Source organism: Cervus canadensis, chromosome 16 (assembly GCF_019320065.1).
Source record: "Cervus canadensis isolate Bull #8, Minnesota chromosome 16, ASM1932006v1, whole genome shotgun sequence".
In the NCBI taxonomy this organism is placed as follows: Eukaryota; Metazoa; Chordata; class Mammalia; order Artiodactyla; family Cervidae; genus Cervus; species Cervus canadensis.
The window spans coordinates 42,008,531-42,026,568 of NC_057401.1; the positions used below are offsets into that span (position 1 = coordinate 42,008,531).

An 18,038-nucleotide genomic window follows, 5' to 3' on the forward strand; every position below is an offset into this window, starting at 1 on the left:
CTCATAGACACTGAGTTCAAAAAGGAGATAATGAAAGTACTAAAAGAATTTTTGGGGGCTCCAAAATCACTGCGAATGGTGACTGCAGCCATGGAATTCAAAGATGCTTGCTCCTTGGAAGAAAAGCTATGACGAACCTAGACAGCATATTTAAAATCAGAGACACCACTTTGCTGATAAAGGTCCATATAGTCAAAGTTGTGGTTTTTCCAATAGTATGTATAGATGTGAAAGTTGGACCACAAAGAAGGCTGAGGGCCAAAGAATTGATGTTTTTGAACTGTGGTGCTGGAGAAGACTCGAGAGTCCTTTGGACTGCAGGGAGATCCGACCAGTTCATCCTAGAGGAAACTGACAGGAATACAATAATAATAGGATACTTTAACACTCCACTCACATCAATGGATAGATCTTCAAGACAGAAAATCAATAAGGCAACAGAGATCCTAAGTGATACAATAGAAGATTTAGACTTAGTTTTTATTTTCAAGACATTAAATCCAAAAAAAGTAGAATACATGTTCCTTTCAAGTGCACATGTAATATTATCTGAAATTACCAACATACTAGAGCAAAAAAAAACCAGCCTCTACAAATTTAAGAGTATAGAAATTATTTCAAGTATCTTTTCTGACCACAATGGTCTGAAACTAGAAATCAATCATGGGAGAAAAAAAAAAAAGAGAGAGAGAGAGAAAAAAAAAACAATTGCATGGAGATTAAACAACAGGGTAGTTAAAAAAAAGTTAATTATATAAAAGAGAAAAAAAAAAACCACCTTATTGCAAGTGACAATGAAAACACAACAATACAAAAATCTATGGGATGCAACAAAAGCAATTTTAAGAAGAAGGCTTTAGTGACACATGTCTTCTTTAAGAAGCAAGAAAAATCTCAATCTAACCTACCACCTAAAATAATTACAAAAAGAAGAGAAAAAAACCCTATAGTTATCATAAGGAAGGAAATAACAAATATCAATGAGGAAATAAATAAGAGATAAAAATAGGGAAAAAAAAAACAATAAAAGCAAGAAGTGATTCTTTGAAAGGATAAACAGAATTGACAAACCTCTGTTCAGGATCACCAAAAAGAGAGAAGGACCAAATAAATAAAGTAAAAAATTAAAGAGAAGAAGTCACAACTGGTATTATAGAAATACCAAAAATTATAAAAGTATATATGAACAATTATATGCCAATAAATTTGACAAGGTAGAAGAAATGGACAATGTTTGAGAAACAAAGAGCCCACCAAACTGAATCAAGAATATATGATTTGAACAGACAGGTCATAAAAGTCCAGGTCAGATGGCTTCACAGGCAAATTCTACAACATACACACAAAGAACTTACTCCGGTCCTTTTCAAACTCTTTCAAAAGATTAAAGAGGAAGAAATACTCCCAAAGACATTCTATAAAGCCCCCATTACCCTGATACTAAAATCAGACAAAGATACTACCAAAAAATAAAATTAGAGGCCAAGATGTTTGATGAATATAGATGCAAATATTCAAGAAAATATTAGCAAACCAAATCTAATAACACATAATAAAGATTGTATACCATGACCAAGTTGGATTTATTCCTGGCCACAAGGATTGATAAACATATGAATATCAAACAGTGTGATACACCATATCAACAGAAGACAAAAGCACATGATCACCTCTATAGATGAGAGAAAGAAAAAAAGTATTTCATAAAATTCAACATCAATTCATGATAAAAATCCTTAAGTGGGTATAGAAGGAACATATCTCAACATAATAAAAGCTACCTATGACAAATCTATAGCCAATATAATACTCAATGCTGAAAAGCTGAAAGTTTTCCTGCTAAAATCTGGAACAAGATAAGTATGTCCACTCCAGCACTTCTTTTTGACATAGTATTAGAAATCCTAGCCGTAGTAATCAGATAAGAGAAAGAAATGAAAGATATTCAGTTTGGTAGGGAAAGGGTAAAATTGTCATTATATGCAGATGACATGATGCTCTAGAAAGAAAATCCTAAAGACTCCACATATAAACTACTAGAACTGATAAATAAATTCAGCAAGATAGTAGAGATAACTAACATATAGAAATAAATTACATTTCTTTATACTAACAATGAAATATCAAAATGGAATGTAAAACCATATAAAAATACTTAGAAATAAACCTCAACAAGGAGGTGAAAGGCTTATATGCTTAGAACTACCTAAAATTAATAAAGGAAACTGAATATAACTCAAATGGAAAGATAGCACAAGCTCTTGGATTGGAAGAATTAATATTGTTAAAACTGTCGATGTACCCAAAGCAATCTACAGTTTTAATGTAATACTATCAAAATGCTCATGGCAATTTTCACAGAACTAGAAAACTCAGCCTTAAAATTTATATAGAATCAAAAAGACCCAGAATTGTCAAAATACTGAGAAAAAGAACAAAGCAGGAGACATAATGCTCCCAGACTTCAGACAATACTACAGAGCTACAGTAATCAAAACATATTGTTACTGGCACAAAAACAGTCACATCAACAGAACAGAATACAGAGTTCAGAAGTAAACCCAACACTTGTGAACAATTAATATTTGACAGAGAAGGCCAGAATATACCATGGTGACTCTTCAGCAAATGCTATTGGGAATGTTGGACAGCAGCATGTAAATCAATGAAGCTAGAACACACTCTTACACCATACACAAAAATTCGCTCAAAATGGCTAAAAGATTCAACTATAGGACATGACATACATCTCTTAGAAGAGAGCACAGGCAAACCTCCTCTGATGTAAATTGTACCAGTGTTTTCTTTGGTCAGTCTCCCAAAGCAATAGAAATAAAAGCAAAAATAAACAAATATGACTTAAACTTATAAACTTTTGCACAGCAAAGAAAACTACAAACAAAATGAAAAGAACCTGTGGACTGGGAGAAAATATTTGCAAATGATGTGATCAACTAGGACTTAATTTCCAAAATATGTATACAAACAATTCCTACAATTCAGAACATAAAAAAGCAAACAACCTCATCAAAAAAATAGGCAGAAGACTTAAACAGACATTTCTCTAAAGAAGATATCCATATGGCTAATAAATGCATGAAAATATTCTCAACATTGTTAATTATTAGAGAAATGTAAATCAAAACTATGATGAGGTAAAACTTCACATATGTCAGAATGGCCATCATCATCATAAAAAAAAAAAAAAAAGTTCTACAAACAATAAATGCTGGAGAGGATGTGGAGAAAAGGGAACCCTCTTATACTGTTGGTGAGAATGTAAATTGATTGATGCAGCCACTATGGAGAACAGTGTAGAGATTTCTTGAAAAACTAGGAATAAAACTACCATATGACCCAGCAATCTCACTGCTGGGCATGTACCCTGAGAAAACCTTAATTGAAAAAGATACATGTCCCCCAATGTTCATTCCAACAGTATTTACAACAGCCAGAACATGGAAGCAAGCTAGATGCCCACTGACAGATGAATGAGTAAGGAAGTTGTGGTACATATTTACTATGGAATATTAATTACTCAGCCATAAAAAGGAACACATTTGAGTCAGTTCTAGTGATGTGGATGTACCTAGAGCTTGTCTTACAGAATGAAGTAAGTCAAAAAGAGAAAAACAAATATCGTATATTAAGGAAAATATATATGGAATCTAGAAAAATGGTACTGATGAACCTATTTTGCAGGGCAGGAGTAGAGACTCAGACATAGAGAGCAGATTTGTGGATACAGTGGGAGAAGGAGAGGGTGGGACGAATTGAGAGAGTAGCATTGAAACATATACATCACTATGAGTAAAATATATAACTAATGGGAAGAGGCTGTATAACACAGGGAGCTCTGCCTGGTGTTCTGTGACAATCTAGAGGGGAGGGATGGGATGGGATGGGGGAGGGAGGTTCAAGAGGGAGGGGACATTTGTACTCCTACGACTGATTCATAGTTGATGTATTCCAGAAACAAACATAACATTGTAAAGCAACTATCATCCAATTAAAATAACTTTTAAAAATGGGCAGAAGACCTAAATGGACATTTCTCCAAAGAAGACACACAGATGACCAAAAAGCACATGAGAATATGTTCATCATCACTAGTTAATATAGATGTGCAAATCAAAACTACCATGCAGCAGCTAGATAGCCATTTTTATAAAGTCTATGCATAACAAATGGTGGAGATGGTGTGGAGAAAAGGGAAAGCTCGTATAAGTTTGTTGGGAATGTAAATTGGTGCAGCCACTGTGGGAAACAGTATAGAGGTTTCTTAAAAAGTAAAAATAAAGTGTCATATGATCCAGTAATCCTACTCCTGGGCATATGCCTAGACAAAACTATAATTTGAAAAGATACATGTATCCATTATGTTCATAGCAGCACTATTTACGATAGCCAAGACATGAAAGTAAGCTAAATGTCTATCAACAGACGACTGGATAAAGATTATGTGATATATACTTACAATCTTCAGCCATTAAAAAGAATGAAATAATTGCTATTTGCAGTAATATGCATGGAGATATAATAATATAGTAATAGCATATATAGTAATATAATAATGTATATAATCTCTATAGTAATAATATAGAGATTATTATACTTAACAAAGTAAGTCAGAAAGAGAAAGACAAATGCCATATCTTATCAAATATATGTGGAAACTAAAATCTGACACAAATGAACATATCTACAAAGCAAACATAGACTCATAGATACAGATAAGAGACTTGTGGTTGCCAAGGTAGGGTTAGGGGATGGAAGGACTGGAAGTTTGGAATTAGCAGATTCAAACTATTGTATATAGGATGGATAAACAACAAGGTCCTATTGTATAGGACAGGAAACTATTGTTAATATCCTGTAATAAACCATAATGGGAAAGTGTGTGTGTGTATACAACTGAGTCATTTTTCTATACAGCAGAAATGAAATACAACATTGTAAATCAACTATATTTCAATATTTTGTTAAATGGCTATTCTATTCCTAGTTGACTGATTTTTAAAAACCAGCATCGAAACATGTATATTATCTAAGGTGAAACAGATCACCAGATCAGGTTGGATGCATGAGACAAGTGCTCAGGCCTGGTGCACTGGGAAGACCCAGAGGGATCGGGTAGAGAGGGAGGTGGGAGGGGGGATCGGGATGGGGAATACATGTAAATCCATGGCTGATTCATGTCAATGTATGACAAAAACCACTACAATGTTGTAAAGTAATTAGCCTCCAACTAATAAAAATAAATGGGGGAAAAAAAAAACATGAAAAAAAATGAAAAAAAAAAAAAAACATGAATAGATTTTTAGTATTGTGAATGCTTTATTTGCACTCATTGAGAAGATTTTGTGAGTTGCTTTTATTCTGTTAATATAGTGAATCTTATTGCTTCTCAAATATTGAAAAAATATTGCATTCCTGTGTACAAATTCAGCTTAATGATATATTGTCATATATACTACTCTTTTGTGGAGGATCTTCAGACTTAAAATGTCTGAAGTTTCTTATAACATCTATATAGTCTTGAATGTCACAGATATGCTGGTCTCAACAAATGAGTAAGTATTCTCTCACTTAGGATTAAATCTATGAAGTCATGTTAATATACTCTTTATAAAAAGCTTTATGGGTAAAAATTAAATGATTAAAAGGTATAAGGTTAATCAAAAATTCTAATTTTTTTAATCAGTTTTGGGACATTGTTTCTCTGAAGTTTTTGAAATTTATTTTAGAAATTCATCCATTAAATATGTTATCTGTTTTGTTGACTTGATGTTGCTCAGAGATCACCATTTTTCTTTTAATGTCTGAATTATCTGTAATGATTTTCTCTCATTTGTTCCTCCTAATTAATAACTTGTGCTTGTATGATTACCTACTGATCTAGTCAACAATTTACCAGATTTATTTTCCTTTCCAAATAGCTACTGCTTGCCTTTGTTTTCCCTTAAAATATTTTCTCTTCTATTCCATTTATAAGTGCTTTTATTATTACCAACCATTTCTTTCCTTGCATTTACTATGGGTAAATTGCTCTCTTAAAAACTTACTTAATGTAGAAACATCTATCATTGCTTTTAACATTTCTTTTTTTTACAAAATGGGAACTTTGTGGTAAAAATTTTCTTCTAAGCAATGCTTAATCTGGTCTCACAAATTCAGATGGGCTGTATTTTCATTACTCGACTTGAAATGCTTTATAATTTCTCAGGTATTTTATTTTTTGATACACTGTTGCTATATGTGTTTTAGTTCAAAAATTTATTGATATACTAGATATATTTATCATTATTGGTAGGCAATTTTACTAAGCAATAATCAGAGCACATACTGTTATATTTCAATATTTTAAATTTTATGGATTGAATTACTGATTTGTTGTTTGATTGACTTTTTATTTGTTCCAACAGCTGGTCTATCTTCGTAAATGTGGGTCTGTTGAAAAACAAATATTCTCTTTAACAGTTTTTTTTTTTGGGGGGGGAAGGATGTAATTTTATCTCTTTATTAAGAGGAGAGTCCCTTTGTTTCTTTTTTAAATGGGTTTATTTATTATAATTGGAGGCTAGTTATTTTACAATATTGTGGTGGTTTTTGCCATACATTGACTTGAATCAGCCACGGGTGAATATGCGTCCCCCAATGCGAAACACCCTCTCACATCCCTCTCCATCCCATCCCTCTGTGTTGTCCCAGTGCACCGGCTTTGAGTGCCCTGTTTCATGCATTGAATTTGGACTGGTCATCTATTTCACATATGGTAATAGACATGTTTCATTGCTATTCTCTCAAATCATCCCACCCTCGCCTTCTCCCACAGAGTCCAAAAGTCTGTTCTTTACACCTGTGTCTCTTTTGCTGTCTTGCATATAGGGTCATCATTACCATCTTTGTAAATTCCATATATATATATGTGTTAATATACTGTATTGGTGTTTTTCTTTCTGACCTACTTCACTGTATAATAAGCTCCCGTTTCATCCACCTCATTAGAACTGACTCAGATGTGTGTGTGTGTGTTTTATTTTTATTAGTTGGAGGCTAATTACTTTACAATATTGTAGTGGGTTTTGTCATACATTGACATGAATCAGCCATGGATTTACATGTATTCCCCATCCTAATCCCCCCTCCCACCTCCCTCTGTACCTGATCCCACTCAAAGCCAGACCCTCTGGGTCTTCCCAGTGCACCAGGCCTGAGCACTTGTCTCATGCATCCAACCTGGGCTGGTGATCTGTTTCACCATAGATAATATACATGTTTCGATGCTGTTCTCTCAAAACATCCCAGATGTGTTTTTTTTTTTTTTTTTTTTTAATATTTGAGTAATATTCCATTTTTACCACAACTTTCTTATCCATTCATCTGCTGATGGGCATCTAGTTTGCTTCCATGTCCTAGCTATTGTAAACAGTGCTGTGATGAACATTGGGGTACATGTGTCTCTTTCAATTCTGGTTTGCTCATTGTGTATGCCCAGCAGTAGGATTGCTGTGTCATGGCAGTTTTATTTCGAGTTTTTAAAGGAATTTCCACACTGTTCTCCATAGTGGCTGTACTAGTTTGCATTCCCATGAACAGTATAAGAGGGTTTCCTTTTCTCCACACTCTCTCCAGTGTTTATTGTTTGTAGACTTTTTGATGGCAGTCGTTCTGACTGGTGTAAGGTGGTACCTCATTATTTTGATTTGCATTTCTCTGATAACGAGTGATGTTGAGCATCTTTTCATGTGTTTGTTAGCCATTTGTATGTCTTCTTTGGAGAAATGTCTGTTTAGTTCTTTGGTGCATTTTTTGATTGGGTCATTTATTTTTCTGGAATTGAGCTGCTTGTATATTTTTGAGATTAATTATTTGTCAGTTGCTTCATTTGCTATTATTTTCCCCCATTCTGAAGGCTGTCTTTTCACCTTGCTTATAGTTTCCTTTGTTGTGCAAAAGCTTTTAAGTTTAATTAGGTCCCATTTGTTTATTTTTGCTTTTATTTCCATTACTCTGGGAGGTGTCTCATAGAGGATCCTGCTGTGATCTATGTTGGAGAGTGTTTTGCCTATGTTTTCCTCTAGGAGTTTTATAGTTTCTGGTCTTACATTTAGATCTTTAATCCATGTTGAGTTTTTCTTTGTGTTTGGTGTTAGAAAGTGTTCTAGTTTTCATTCTTTTATGGGTGGTTGACCAGTTTTCCCAGCACCACCTGTTAAAGAGATTTTCTTTTCTTCATTGTATATTTTTGCTCCTTTGTCAAAGATAAGGCATCCATAGGTACGTGGATTTACCTCTGGGCTTTCTATTTTGTTCCATTGATCTACATTTCTGTCTTTGTGCCAGTATCATACTGTCTTGATGACTGTAGCTTTGTAGTACAGTCTGAAGCCAGGTAGGTTGATTCCTCCAGTTCCACTCTTCTTTCTCAAGATTGCTTTGGCTATTCGAGGTTTTTTGTATTTCCATACAAATCATTATTTGTTCTAGTTCTGTGAAAAATCTTATTGGTAGCTTGATAGGGATTGCATTGAACCTACAGATTGCTTTGTACAATATGCTCATTTTCACTATATTGATTATTACAATCCATGAACATGGTATATTTCTCCACCTCTTTGTGTCCTCTTTGATTTCTTTCATCAGTGTTTTATAGTTTTCTATATCTAGGTCTTTTGTTTCTTTAGGTAAATTTATTCCTAAATACTTTATTTTTTTCATTGCAATGGTGAATGGGATTGTTTTCTTAATTTCTCTTTCAGTTTTCTCATCGTTAGTGTATAGGAATGCAAGGGATTGCTGTGCATTAATTTTGTATCCTGCAACTTTACTATATTCATTGATTAGCTCTAGTAATTTTCTATGTAGAGGTTTTCTATGTAGAGGATCATGTCATCTGCAAACAGTGAGAGTTTACTTCTTCTTTTCCTATCTGGATTCCTTTTATTTCTTTGTCTTCTCTGATTGCTGTGGCTAAAACTTCCAAAACTATGTTGAATAGTAGTGAGAGTGGGCACCCTTGTCTTGTTCTTGACTTTAGGGGAGATGCTTTTAATTTTTTGCCAATAAGGGTAATGTTTTCTGTGGGTTTATCATATATGGCTTTAATTATGTTGAGGTATATTCCTTCTATGCTGGCTTTCTGCAAAGTTTTTAACATAAATGTGTGTTGAATTTTGTCAAAGACTTTCTCTGCATTTATTGAGTTAATCATATGGTTTTTATCTTTCAATTTGTTAATGTGGTGTATCACATTGATCGATTTGCAAATACTGAAGAATCCTTGCATCCCTGGGATAAAGCCCACTTGGTCATGATGTGTGATCTTTTTAATATGTTGTTGGATTCTGTTTGCTTTCCATCCTGACACAAGGGGGTGAAAGTGGTCACTTATTTAGGCTCACTTGTTCAATTGTGTTGTGGGGAGGGAGAGACACAGCAAACAAATATTGCTGGCATATGTGGGGAGTGTGTGCAGTGTATAGACCACACTGGGCTTGCCACAGTTCAAGGCTATGTGTGCTTCCTGGGTCTACACTGTTCATGCTCCAGGGTACTCTGCAAGGGCAGTGTCCAAAGCAGGCCCTGCATTTCGTGCACTTCCCAGGACTAAGTGGCTCAGGTTCTCAGGTACTCCACAAGGGCACAGACTTGGCTGGGTCTGTGTTTTGTGCGCTTCCCAGGTCCAAACAGCTCAGGAAACCAGGTGCTTTGTGAGCACACTGTCCCAGGTGGAATGTGCGTCTCAATCACCTCCCTGGTCCTGGTGCCTCGGTTTCCTGGGTGAGCCACAACCGTCTCAGGGGTGCCATGTGTCTCCTCTGGGTAGCGGATCTCAGGGTGCGACCCTCCTGGTGGATGTCGACCATCCAGGATCCCAGGAAGACATGGTTAGCAACTGGGAGCCTGCTCACAGTTTGCCAGAAGATTCTGTCTCTGGGGCTGAGATTGCAGCAGCCCCTTGCCTTCTGACTCTGGCTGTCACATGCCTGCCTCTCTCTTTTGGTATTCACTCATTCTTTTGTTCTGTGAGTGGGCCAGGCTATGCATTAGAGCCTTTCATGGGAAAGTTCTCTTTTTCTCTCTCTCTCTGGTGATCCCACAGTTTGAGTTGTTAGGCCACGTTAGCTTCCCTCAGATTGCCCTCAGGGTATTCAGGCCCTGTCCTTACTCTAAAAACCGATTATGCAGTCCATGCCTCCCTGTCCAGCCCCTGCTCACCGGTGGCAGATTCAAGCGCCTGGGCTATTTGTCTGCTGGCAGTTGCGGTTAGGTGCACATTCTGTGGCTTTTTTTTTTTTTTCCCCCTCCCAGTTATGTTGCCCTCTGAGATTCCAAAACTCCCCACAGACCTGCCTTTGAGAGGGTTTCTACTGTGTGGAAACTCTTCCTTCACGACTCTCTCCCCAGGACAGGTCTCCATCCCTAACTCTTTTGTCTCTGTTTTTTTCTATTTGTCCTATCTCCCCTTTTGAAGAGAATGGGTTGACTTTATGGGTGCCTGGTACCCTCCACCAGCGTTCAGAAATTGTTTTGTGGAAGTTGCGCAGCATTCAAATGATCTTTTGATGAACCCATGGGGGAGAAAGTAGTCTCCCATCCTATTTCTCTGCCATCTTTGGACTGCCCTCCTCTTTAACAGTTCTTATAGTGTTCCATGAATGTCAATTTGTCTAGTTTGGTTGATAGCTTTGCTCACATTGTCCATATTTTTATTGCTATTCATTTATGTTTTATCAGTCACTGTAAGAAGTAGTTTTTAAAATTTCAATCATGTTGATCTGTTTTATTATGCCAATTTTGCTTTCAAAAATGTTGAAACACTTACTAGGCACATAGATATTTTGTATTTTCATGTTAAAACTGGGGGGGAAAAAAAGATGCACACGTTGTTCCATAAAATGTTGCCTTACAATGTGTGTAAAGCACTTCAGATTTGCTGAATCTATTTGCCCTATGTCAGATGTCTTGTGCATGCTCACTAAACTAATACAACTTGGAGCATACGTATTTTGAAAATACTACAGTAAAAACATTTTCATATTCAACTCTTTGTTGATTAAGGCTTTCTTGATAGTAGTATACTGTTAATTAAAATATTTTAATGAAGAAAAATGGTTTATCCTTTGTGGGTTTTCTAAATTAATAGCAACAATTCTACCTTGGAAAGTAACTTGTTGGGATTAATCAGTTCCAACTCTATCACTTTATGTGTGTATGACCTCATTTATTTGTTCTTAGATTCCTGATTTATAAATTTGGCTTGTGATAATTGAATGAGTTCATACATGTAAATATATATATGTATATATACACACATACACAGATAATACATACTTTAAATGGCAGCTACACATTAAGATCCCAAGTGTTATCTAATGGAATGATCAGTAACTTTATAAATGTAATGATTATTATCTCACACATTTATTTCAAGTCATATAGATAAAGTTAAATAGGTACAAATGGTTTTTAAAGATATTAAGAAAAAACTTTCTATGCCAAATAAGAATAATCTGATACATATTTACAAGAAAGTACATATTACTTGATAAGGCTAATATTTTCTATGATAAATGATGCTTTTAAATTAGATCTAATTACTAAAAATAAAAAATACATCTTGTAATACTATGTACATAAAACAGCAGTAGGTGTAGATTTTTAAATATACTTTGATATTTTAGCAACAAATTTCTCTTTGGATACTATGGATATGTAAGAACTTACAGACTCTTAATTATTGATATATGTTTTAAAATAGTATGTTTGAAAATAGTGTCTATATAATTTGATCTCCTTATTTATCCATTAATGCTAATACCACTAACGCCAGTACTATCTATATCTACCTACATATATAAGTAGATCAATACATCCATACACAGATGTATATACAGAGATCAAGATATCAAGATTATCTATATGGATGAATAGACAGGTATTTATAGATTTCTATTTCTAGAGAGGGATAGCTATCTATCAACTGGGGTGGAGGACACAGAAAAAAATACAATGCATTTTAGTTCCTAAACTTTCTTTTCTCAGTATCTTGATCAGATGGGGAAAATAAATTGTTATATCTACTCCGTAGAATAAACACTATTCATCTGGTTGCAGTGACCCAACTAAGAATCCAAATGTCATGACAAATATAATCTCTCTTGAACTTTGTAGGAAATCTCATCTTTGTCAGTTAGAGCAAATAAAAGAAAATATAACCTTTAATATATTATTTGAGAGCACTGTTTAATTCTGTTACTGGCAAGTTATTTCCAGTAACAATTATAAATAAGTCAAAATAAATAAAATTAGCTATCTTAAAGCTTTGAGAGTCATTTCCTTCTCTACCCATTTTTTTGTGATCATGGTAATAATCAAAAAGAGATAAAAGAAAAATATAAAAAAGCTGAATTTGGAAGATATTACAAAAACTTTTAAGTCAAACTTTAAGAAAACTAATGTTCCCTTTATTTAAACATATCCCATAAAGAAACTATGGAAAGAACTTTAAGAAAACAGACTTAGCTGTGTAGAAGGTCATGTAGACTGAATTCAATATGCCAGCATTTGTGGAAAATGCAACATGGGACTGGAAAAGATCAGTTTTCATCCCGGTCCCAAAGAAGGGCAATGCCAAAGAATGCTCAAACTACCACTCAATTGCACTCATTTCACAGGCTAGCAGAATAAAGCTCACAATTCTCCAAGCAAGCCTTCAACAGTACATGAGCCAAGGACTCCAATATGTTCAAGGAAAACTTAGAAAAGACAGAGGAACCAGAGATCAAATTTCCAACACCCACTGGATCATAGAAAAAGCAAGAGAATTCCAGAAATATATCTTTTTCTGCATCTTTGACAATGCTAAAGCCTTTGACTGTGTGGATCACAAAAAAATGTGGAAAATTCTCCAAGAGATGGGAATACCAGACCACCCAACCTGCCTCCTGAAGAATCTGTGTGCAGGTCAAGGAGCAACAGTTAGAACTGGACATGGAACAACAGACTGGTTCCAAATAGGAAAAGGAGTACGTCGGGCTGTATATTGTCACCCTGCTTATTTAATGCACAGTACAGAAAGTGAAGAACTGAAGAGTCTCTTGATGGAGGTTAGAGAAGAAAGTGAAGAGGCTGGCTTAAAACTCAACTTTCAAAAAACTAAGATCATGGCATGTGGTCCCATCAATTCATGGCAAATAGATGGGGAAACAATGGAAACAGTGACAGATTTTATTTTCTTGGCCTCAAAAATCACTGCAGATGGTGACTGCAGTCATGAAATTAAAAGATGCTTGCTCCTTGGAAGAAAAGCTGTGACAATCCTAGACAGCATATTAAAAAGCAGAGACATTACTTTACCAACAAAGGTTCTTATAGTCAAAGCTATGGCTTTTCCAGTAGTCATGTATGGATGTGAGAATTGGACCATAAAGAATACTGAGTGCCAAAGAATTGATGCTTTTGAAATGTGTCATTGGCGAAGACTCTTGAGAGTCCCTTGGACTGTAACAAGATCCAACCAGTCAATCCTAAAGGAAATCAACTCTGAATAGTCACTGGAAGAACTGAAGCTGGAACTCCAACACTTTGGCCATCTGATGCAAAGAGACAACTCATTAGAAAAGACCCTGATACTGGGAAAGACTGAAGGCAGGAAGAGAAGGGGATGATAGAGGATGCGATGGTTGGATGGCATCACCAACTCAATGGACATGAGTTTGAGCAAGCTCTGGGAGATGGTCAAGGACAGGGAAGACTGGAGTGCCATAGTCTATGGGTCCGCAAAGAGTTGGACACAACTGAGCAACTGAGCAACAACAAACTGAATCCAAGATTCATGTAAGTAGTATGACTGTAATAAGGCAAATATGCCTTATTTTAAAATCTAGTCTAAAAATATTCTTCCCATGTGATTTTAAGATTTACCACATTTTTCTGGGCAACATAAGATTTACTGAATTATAACAATGTTAATACCATTCATGTCCCTAATTAGAATGCTTCAGGTTGGTTAATCCTTAAATATCAAAGTCATGCTCATTACTCATTACCAGGGCTAAGTTAATTACATAATAATGAGTGATATCAAGACGTCAAAAATCACTAGAACTCCTGAGGATAAAACAGATCAATTATATTCATAATGTTCCTCTATGGCACAGTTGGGGGCTTCCCTGGTGGCTCAGATGGTAAAGAATCCACCTGCAATGCAGGAGATACAGGTTCACCTCCTGAGTTGGGAAAATCCCTTGGAAAAGGAAAGAGCAACTGACTCCAGTATTCTTGCCTGCAGAATTCCATGGACAGAGGAGCCTGGAGAGCTACAGTCCATGTCTTTACAAAGATTCAGACATAACTGAGCAACTAACACACACACAAGGCACAGTTAGGTCCATATTTCTGTTCTTTTCCCATAGTGTATTGCCAGTTCCAGACCCAAAGCCTAGGACCCTGGTCAAATAGTAAGCATTTAAGTATTAGTGCATATACTAATGACTGAATGTAGTAGGAAGTTTCACCTATACAAAAAAGGGGAAAAAATCAGTGGATCAGTGAATAAGACAGATGAGAGATTACAGATCACTGAGATGAAACAATTGACATTTCAGAACCATTTTACCCCTGCTTTTAAGGTTTCTGTGATTTGTTGGAAAAAGCAGATCCAATGAATTTAGTATCAAGACTGAAAGCAATGAATGACCCTTATGCATCTGAGTGATGCCTAGGTCTACTTCAGTATAGTTGCACTAGTACTTCCCAATCCTGTGCTTAGAAGAATCACCTACAGAGAAGTAGAAAATGAAAACACCAATACCAGTGCTTCATCTCTAAACAATTTGGTCCCATGAATGAGTATTTTTAGAAGTACCTCACCTCAGATATTTGGTTAGAAATAAAAATTACCCAGATGAAGGAATTGAGAATTTCTCATCAGATTCATGAAATAGTATGAAAAAGATTCAAACATGATACTTTGCGATATGAGTATTACAGTATCTGGTGGTGGAGGAAAGTGGAGAGTTCCTAGAGATGAAACTGAGAAAGAAGAACACAGAGGAATTTATATTAAATATTTAGAAGCTAGGCTTTTACTGTAGACAACAGAAAGGAATGTAAGAATTTCCAGTAAAAGAATGGCAGAGTTATTAGGTTGAAATTTCTCATAGACATTGTGACTGCATTTGGAGAGTCAGCACCTCATTTGAGATTTTTATACTACTGTAAATAAGAGACAGTATAACCTGAATTAAGAATATGAGGACAATGATAAATGGATAAAACTACACATGCATGTCTGTGTATTTTATGTTAAATTAGTAAATTCAATTTATTTGGAGAAGCTAGTTTCTAACTTGATTAATGAGCATATAATGTCACAATTAATTGATGGTATTACTACTAATATTAATGCTAATTTACTGATGCCAAGTCTCAGAAGCTATAGATGTTCACGTTTCAGGCTTTGTAAATCTGAAGTGCATGTGGCTAACCATTATCTTATTTACTTTAAAAAATTATCTCCTTTTGTCAGAGACAGGAAGGGGGGATAATATAAAAACGCATGGGAATGGCACATGTATTAGTTTTTTATTGTTGCACAGAAATTTAAACAGTGGCTTAAAACAACTCTATTAACTTACAGCTAACCTATGGAATAACAGGGATTTGAACTGAGCTGGTCCACTCTTAAATGCTGTTGTTTTTCAATAGTAAATACTGCATGTCTACATAATTCCTAGTCAATTAAATCTACAAGTACAGAACTGTAGCTAGGAAGGGACTATATCTCAACATTTAACTTAAGAGTAGACCCTGTTTGCACCTTGTTAATCCCTGCATTGTTCTAAGGTCAACATTAAGTAGTTCAGAAGTCTAGGTTTCAAGTGGCTGGATTGGGTCTTACATGCCTCCAAATTAAGATGTACCTATCTGGGCTCTTTACTGAAAGATCTGAGGAAAACTCTGAGTACAAGCTCATTCCTCCTGTTGATTTAATTCTGTTTCTTGTGGCTGTAGGTCTTAGGCCCCTGTTTCCTTGCTAGCAGCTGGGAGCTTCTCTCTGCTCAGATACTGCCTGCATTCCTTTCCATGTTTCATCCCCATAGTCAAAGAATGCAATATGTACCAAGTCCTTCTCATGCTTCAGATATACTTAAGTTCTGCTGCAGCTGCTGCATCTGCCTTCCTTTTCTGCTCCAAAGCAAGGCAGTCTCTGCTTTTATAGGCTCATGTGATTAGACCAGACCAATTCAGTTAATTCATAATTTAAGGTTGATTTTAGAATTCAATTATATCTGTAAAATCCCTTTACAACAGTACCTGGATTAGTGTTTAACTGAATAACCAAGGGATAGGAATATTGGAAAGGGTAGGCACCATTTATTGAATTATTTCTACAAGATACAATTGTATCTGCAGTATATTAAAAAGCAGAGACATCTCCTTGACAACAAAGGTCCATACAGGCAAAGCTATGGTTTTTCCAGTAGTCATGTATGGATTTGAGAGTTGGACCATAGAGAAGGCTGAGTGCCATAGAATTGATGCATTCTCATTGCGGTGCTGGAGAAGACTCTTGAGATTCCCTTGGACAGCAAGGTGATCAAACCAGTCAATCCTAAAGGAAATCAACCCTCAATATTCAATGGAAGGACTGATGCTGAAGCTGTAAAACTTGGGCCACCTGATACCAGGAGATTATTCATTGGAAAAGACCCAGCTGCTGGGAAAGACTGAGGGCAGAAGGAGAAGGGGGTGGCAGAAGATGAGATGGTTGGATGGCATCATCGACTCAGTGGACATGAATTTGGGCAAACTGCAAGAGATAGTGAAAGACAGAGGAGTCTGGTGTGCTGCATTCCATGGCATCACAAAAAGTCAGATACGACTTAGCAACTGAGCAACAACAATATAGAGATTTAAGGTTCATCAGATTCTGGTAATTAATATAAATTTTTGGAGTATATAAATTTGTACAAGGTGACTATTTAGAAGGTCAAAGGAAAGAGAACTGTTCCAACCCAAGGCACACTAACTGTAGATATGAGTAACAGAGTTAGGAAAAAGTCCAAATAAAGATAACTGATCAGGGAGAGCATGTTTATCTTCACTCTAGAAGCTAAGATGGAGAGTATTTTTTAAAAGTTAGATCTATATACTATGTCAAATACTGAAAGAAGAAATAAGAATTCACAAGCAAATGTTGAATTTGGTCATTAATTATTCCAGTGACAGCTGAGTAAAAGGCATAATGAAATTCAGAAGCTGAACATCAGGAGGTCAAGAATACAGATTTTATAAGATCTGAAGTGGACTAACTTTTAAGAAACTTAAATAAGATGGGGAAGTATTAGAGCAGTATCTAGAAAGCATTTAGGACAAACGAAAAATTCTATTTTAAAGTTTTAATATAAAAGGGACTTGAATATATTTGTAAGGTGGATTATTAAGGCCAGAAAGAAAAAATTCAGGATATATTAAGAATTACTGACAAAGTTCTTAGGTTAACTAAGAGAAAAGACATTCAAGACCAATACTGAATCTAATTCCAAGTAAGGGTCTGATAATATATCTGATGTGTCTCCCTTTCAAAATAAAAGGTTTATTAAGAAGTCTAAAGAATCTGCCCTTCTACCTATCTATCCAATCACTTATCCACTCACCCACTACCCTCTAATCTACCCTTTAGTCATGCATGCATCAAGCTCTAGGAAACAGATTCTCGTATTTCATTAAATACTTTTTAAAAAATACAGTGACTGGTACCAAATTCTGAAAATTCTTCATAATTTATAATGGTAAATGATAGATACAATCTAAGTAAGATATTTATAAAATCTGTCTGTATAAAATTGCTTAAAGTTAAAAACTATACTTTCCAAAAGCACTAGAAAGGGATTTGAAGGTGGTTATTTCTCACTAATGGTATAAAGGGTAGAAGACAAAAGTTATCATTCATATTTTGCTTTCATGTCATTCTTTTATTAAATATGTTTAGATTCATTGTTTCTATAAATTTTGAAAACAATCCACAA

General features: G+C 35.4%; 1 long non-coding RNA gene across 1 annotated transcript; it reads right to left on the reverse strand.

Moving 5' to 3' along the window:
• Positions 1–209: 209 nt before the first annotated feature.
• LOC122454638 lies at positions 210–16,675 on the reverse strand. The gene is made up of 3 exons (XR_006273459.1): positions 16,637–16,675; positions 10,014–10,018; positions 210–351 (listed from the first exon to the last, which is right to left on the reverse strand). It is a non-coding gene; the product is annotated as an uncharacterized LOC122454638 (long non-coding RNA).
• Between the last annotated feature and the right edge of the window lie 1,363 nt (positions 16,676–18,038).